The sequence below is a fragment of the Petaurus breviceps genome, unplaced genomic scaffold, assembly GCF_028583685.1.
Source record: "Petaurus breviceps papuanus isolate PSGF00001 unplaced genomic scaffold, PetGlider_PUasm1.0 91133, whole genome shotgun sequence".
NCBI lineage: Eukaryota > Metazoa > Chordata > Mammalia > Diprotodontia > Petauridae > Petaurus > Petaurus breviceps.
This window is the reverse complement of record NW_027187419.1, coordinates 54,187,187-54,193,731: the sequence shown is the minus strand read 5'-3', so window position 1 is coordinate 54,193,731 and position 6,545 is coordinate 54,187,187. Positions and strand designations below refer to the sequence as shown.

Here is a 6,545-nt window from a genome sequence, read left to right as displayed (position 1 = left end):
ATAATCATCTCAAAGGAAAGTCAGTAGCATTGCAGTGGATCTGGAAAGGCTTCTTTCAGAAGATATGATCCAAGTTAAGTCTTGAAGCAAGGTTAACCAGGAGGCAAAGAGGAGGAAAGAGAGCCTCCTAGGACTGGGTGAGAGCAAGTAAAAAGGCACCCAATGGGGAGAGAGAATGTAGTGTTGTAGGAACACCAGCAAGAAGGTAAGAAGTTATACAGAGAGGAATAAAGTATTAGAAGACTGGGAAGGGAGGAAGGAGGTTATAAAGGGCTTTAAGAGTCTCCAAGGCTTTTACAGTTGATGCTGGAGGTAATAGGGAGCCACTATAATCTGAGGAGGGGAGTGACATGATCAGACTTATGATTTTGGGAAACTACCTTGGCAGTTGAATGAAGAGACTTAAAGGAGGGAGACCAGCCAGCAGGCTACTGTAACAGTCGATATGTAGGTGTTTAGAGACTCTACCAGGGTGGTATCTATATCAGAAGAGAAAGGGCAACTTACAAGATGTTGCAAAGGTAGAAACAACAGGACTAGACAATAGAAATTGGATGTGAGGGCTAAGAGTGAAGTGATATATACCTGATAATATCTGATAATACCCAGGTTTTGAGCCTGGGTGATTTGGAGTTTGGTGGCAATCTTGAAAGTAATAGGGAAGTTAGGAGGAGGGGAAAGTTTGTGGGAAAAGATAATGAGCTCAGTTTGGGACATGTTAAAATGTCTATGGGACATTCAATCAAAAATGTCTAGTAGGCTGTTGGAGATATGAGACTGGAAGTCAAGAGAGTTTAGGATAGGATAAATAGATCAGATAATAATCTGCATAAATATGATAGTTGGATACATAATACATACACCAAGCAAAATAGTATAAAGGAAGAAGAGAAAACTTGTGCTTTAGGAATAACAATTTGTCAGCTGTGTAGTAGATTGTAATAAGAATGTAAATTTTGAAGATCTTCCCTGCCCCTAGGCTAATGTGCACCTGAAGCCTGGGGAGGGAGGCTTGTTTTTCAGTAGATACTTCTTGATTGGCCAGTGAGTCAATAAGGTTGTTATATTCTCTGAGCCAGGAGAAGGCTATATAAGCCCTGATGTGTAGCTTTGTTTTGGGACTCACTTTGAGAAGTATTCTGTGATTTGATCTAAATTCTGGGAAGCTGTTGTTGAGAGTCCCCCGGCTTTGAAAAACCCAGAATGTGGAAACCCAGATGTTGACTGGGTATGGATGTAATGGTTGGACAGTTTGGAAATCTGTCTACTTGATGTTTCTGTCTTGATAATTATGCCTGTATACTTTGAGGTTCAGGGTGCTGACCTTTTCTCCTGAACAAGGTAAACGATATATGTCTAACTGATTAAAGTAAGCTTGTTAACCCATTTTGAGTTGCTTTCCTTTAACAAAGCAGATCCAAGAACCTGTGGTGGTGGCAAACCCTGAGGACGCTTGGGGTGCTTGCTGCTACATAGATACATTGGAGAGAGAAAAGACTGGAAGAAAGACAAATTGGGATGTTGTAAATAGTTCAGGTAAAGCAATGAGAGACTGATCTAAATTGTTGGCTGTATGGATATAGAGATAGGGACAAATGTAAGAGTTGATGTAGTGCTGTAATTGAGAACTGATGCTGTCTGGGAAGTGAAAGTCAAGAGTTGAGAATTATTGAGGTTTTTAACCTGGGTGACTGGAAGGATGGTAATGGTCTCAATGGAAATAATAAAATATAATGAGGTGGTGGGGGGAGAGGGAGGAGTGGATATGGTGACTTTGAGATGTTTATGAAACATGCAAATGGAAAAGTCTGGAATACAGTTGGTTTTGTAATACTAAACTTCAGGAGAAAAGTGATGGCTAGAAATTAGATTTGGGGAATCATCTGCATAAAGATGAGCATTAAACCCATGGGAACTGATGTAATCACCAGGAAATAATACAAAAGGGTCCAGTACAGAATCTCGAGATACATACACAAACACTATAGACCAGGACAAGCATAATGATTGAAAAGGAACCATAGACAGAAAAAAACAACCAGAGAAACTAGTCCCAGCTTTGCCACTTTACTAGTCATGGTTTTGGGTAAATTAATCCCTCCCCATTTTATAGTGGAAGCTCCTTTTGAGCAGGGACTGTCTTTTTCTATTGTACCCCCAGCAATTAGCACAGTGTTTGACATACAGTAAGTACTTAATAAATGCTTATTTTTTCATTCTCTAAGCCTCAGTTTCTACATCTGTAAAATTTAGATAATTACTCTTGGACTAGCTACATCACAGAGTGATTTTAATGAGAGCTTTTTGCCATAAAACCTTGCATAAATATAACCTATTGCTATTTTAATAAATACATAGGGGGACTAGATTTCTGCATGCTACATATCAGTAGGTGCAGAAAATTCTTTTGACACATTCCTATCTAAAAAAAAAACATTCAAAAGCATAAGTACAAATGGATTTTTCCTTAAAATTGTAAGAAGCGTCTACCTAAAACCATTAGCAAGTATTATTTATAATGAGGATAAACTAGAAGCCTTCTCAGTAAAATCAGGAGTAAAACAAGGATGCCCATTATCACCAATAATGTATTAGAAATGCTAACAATAGCAATATGAGAAAAAGAAATTTAAGAAATAAGAATGGGCAATGAGCTATCTCTCTTTGCAGAAGATAGAATGATATACTTGGAAAATCCTAGGGATTCAACTAAAAAGTTAATTGAAATAATCATTTTAGCAAATAGCAGGATATGATATAAGCCCACATAAATCATCAACTTTCCTATATATCACCAACAAAACCCTGCAAGAAGAGAAAGTAAGAGATACCCCATTTAAAATAATTGTAGACAGTATAAAATGCCTGGGAGTATACCTGTCAAGACAAACTCAGGAACTACATGAACATAATTATAAAACACAGTTTATAAAAATAAAGTCAGATTTAAATAATTGGAAAAATATTAATTGTTCATGGGTAGGCAGAGCTGATAGAATTACAAATGGCAATTCTACCTAAGATTCTACTTATTCAATGCCATCCCAATTAAACTACCAAAAATTATTTAATAAAGCTAGAAAAAATTATAAAATTCATTTGGTAGAACAAAAAGCTCAAGAATATCAAAGGAACTAGTGAAAAAAAATGTAAAGGAAGGAAGTATAGCAGTACCAGATCTTAAATTCTATTGTAACTATCTGGTACTGGCTAAGAAATAGAAACATGGTGGGGGCAGCTAGGTGACACAGTGAGTAAAAGTGCCAGCCCTGGAGTTAGGAGGACCTGAGTTCAGTTCTGGCCTCAGACACTTAACACACACACACACACATGTAATATCAAGCAAAGGCAACTTCCCAGGTTCAAAATACCAGCATAGGTGCTCTCTATTTTATTCAGTAACAAACCCAGAACAGAGAAGATCAAAACATGACATCATTCAAAATACAGCATTTACTAAGTGTGATTAAATAATCTCCAAGGCCTACCCCACCCCAGGACTTTCCAATCATTCAATCAATTACAAAGTCTCTGTTCCAAATACTTCTCCACCCCTAGGCTATACCTTAATTAAGTCCACCACAAAGCCCCTCTTCTCAAATGGAGATTAGTTTCCAAACATAAGTAAAATACATTCATTTGCTCAACCATAGAACACAAAAAGGTCAAAAGTTCCCCACCCCTGGATCACAATTGAATCTACCCCAGAGTTACATCAAGTTTAAACACAGCACTTAATACCCAAATGGAGGTCTTTTCTTCATCTTGACACGAGGCAAGTTCTCAGCAATCTTAGTTCCTGGAGAGACAAGGCTTAGCAAGGCCATAAGATACATTGCCAGTCCCTTCATGAATTTATCCTCTGTCTGTAGAACAGCCCTAGAACCCCTGAACACATTAGCAAAGCCCTCTCCCAGGATTTCTGTAAACATACAACAAGAAAATCCTTCTTCAGGGCTTCTGAACCAACAGAAAGGCTCCCAGACCCCTGCAACAACAGTACTGTCCCTCACCAGTGGACAGTATTCATTCTGTCTGCAGGACAGTCTCCAGACCCCTGCAACAACAGTACTGTCCCTCACCAGTGGACAGTATTCACTCTCTGTCTGCAGGACAGTCTCAGGCCTTCTTAACCAAATGCCAGGTTCCAGGACTTCTTCAACAGGACAGTCTTTCACCAGTGGACAAATCTGGCAAAATAACATCAAAACAGACAGACAAAGTACCAGCAAAACAGCCATGTCTCCTCAGTCCTTGGCAGGTCAGGGGGCAGGTCTCAAAAGTCCAGGGCAATTCAAAGTGGCCACCAGCAATCCTCTTAGTCTCTCTCTCTCCACGAGGTGCTGCTTCCAAAAAAAAGATCTTCCGCCTCTCTCTAGTGTCTCTCCAAATCTACGTCACCAGCTCCTCCCACTTCAGGACTTTCTTTTCACATCAACAAGCCCATCCCACAGGTGGGATTAACAAACTCTGGGTTTTAATACAATCAATTTGAAAACCAAGCCAATACAGGGGAATCTTTAATTGCCATTACTATCACACCGTGTAACCTTGAGCAAGTTACTTAACCCCAATTGTCCTCCAAAAGGCAATAAATAAATAAATAAATAGAAACGTGGATCAGTGGAACAGAGTAGACATATAATACACAGTAGTATATGACTATACTAACCTTGTGTTTGCCAAAAATAAAGATTTAAGCTTTTGGGGTAAGAATACACTATTTGGTAAAAATTGTTGGGAAAGCTGGAAAGTAGTCTGGTAGAAATTGGGCATAGACACCATTTACCAAAATAAGGTCAAAATAAATACCTGACTTAGATATAAATGGAGATGTAATAAGAAAATGATAGAAGAATATGGAACATATCTATCAGACTTATGGATAGGAGAAGAATTAATGAATAAACTCCGATCCATGGCACATGGGAAAATGAGTCGGGGTCCATAGAACTTAGTCCCCAGACACATCCCCCAGAAACCATCTGAGGATATGTATACATTTGTCAGTCATGTTGCGTATAAAGTGGAACTTATGCAAATTGAAAATATGGTTCTGAACCCATGGAATCTAGTAGCCACTGTATTTCTTCAGAACTTACCAAAAATGGACTTTGATGTTTTGGTTAAAAAGACCATCTGGCTGAAAGGTTTAACGCAGGCCTTTGGAGGATTTCTAGTTTGGCCTGATAATATAGCTGCTGATGAAGTTATACATTCTTCCATTCTTCTGCATTCTAACATCGTCAGTCTTACCAAGGATCAGGTGGTCCTGAAAGAGGAAAGTGGAGGACAAGGAATTGCTGAAGGACTCGTTTTCCAGCATGTCACCATCCTCATGTGTGTGGCCTACAGGAATCAACTGCTTAACATTTTTGTTCGTCCTTCTTTTGTGGCTGTATCACTTCAGATGACACCTGGTTTCAGGAAAGAGGACATCTACAGCTGCTTTGACTTCCTACGTGATGTGTTTTCAGATGAATTCATCTTCTTTCCAGAAAATGCACTGAAGGACTTTGAAGAAGACTGTTACCTGCTTACTAAAAATGAAACCATTCAAGTGACTCCACAAGACATTTTAGTTACAGACAAAGGAGATACTGTGGTATCATTTTTAGCATTACTCTTTAAGCCCTTTGTGGAAAGTTATCGGATCATTTGCCAGTATCTCCTGAAAGAAGAAAATGAATGGTTCACTGAGAAGCAATAATAACTGGACTCAGAAACTATACTTACTATCTTCTTGAATCAGGAGACTGTCAGTGTTATGAGCTGCTTTCTTCTGATGTGCACAAAAACGCATTAGCGGCTCTTGTTCGACTGGGTGCAGTATCAAAAAACAAGTCAACTGATGAGTATACATATAAGGTGAATGACGAAGCCACCATAGTTAGAAGAAATGCTTGGTGCCAAAAGACCCATAGGAAAACCAGTGGCAGCAAGACTTTAACCTTTCCCTGCAGTTGGGTAAGGAAGAATGTTGCAGAATGACTATTTAAAAACAAAGCAGGAATTCGAAAGAAAATGCATTACCTTTAATCCCTCTGACTTCTCTGGAAGTATCTAATAAAGGAGAAAAGGGGCTTCAACTGAAGTAATGAGTATGGGCCTTTGAACTCTGATGCTAAAAACTGCATTTGTATCATCTTCTCTGTGTTTTTTTTTTTTTCTGAAAATACTAGGTTTTATTCACACCCCAGTGGTAAACAATGACCTTAATAGGATGACTAAAAGTTTCTTTGTAGATCACTATGTCACATTAAAATACAAAAATCCATAAACAAGCAGTTAACGAACATTAGATGTGGTCTTACTGGAAATTCTTAACTAGTACTAGTGTACTAGTCTCTTCTCAAACCAAATTTCAAAATGCTTTGTCTCCTAGTTAATACAAGTCACTGCATTTCTCTAACAAAGTAATGAAGGCACAGCTAGTGCAAGCAGACTTAAACCCATTCAACTACTGGGCTGAAAAAATACTTTGGTTGGTTCTTCAGAAGGATTTCTTTTTTCTAAACCAATATTGGTCTCAAATAACAGTTTGG

At 38.5% G+C, this 6,545-nt stretch overlaps 1 pseudogene; it reads left to right on the top strand.

The window, feature by feature from the left end:
• The first annotated feature begins 4,831 nt into the window (after window positions 1-4,831).
• LOC138155496 (dihydroxyacetone phosphate acyltransferase pseudogene) lies at window positions 4,832-6,273 on the top strand (annotated as a pseudogene).
• Window positions 6,274-6,545: the final 272 nt, after the last annotated feature.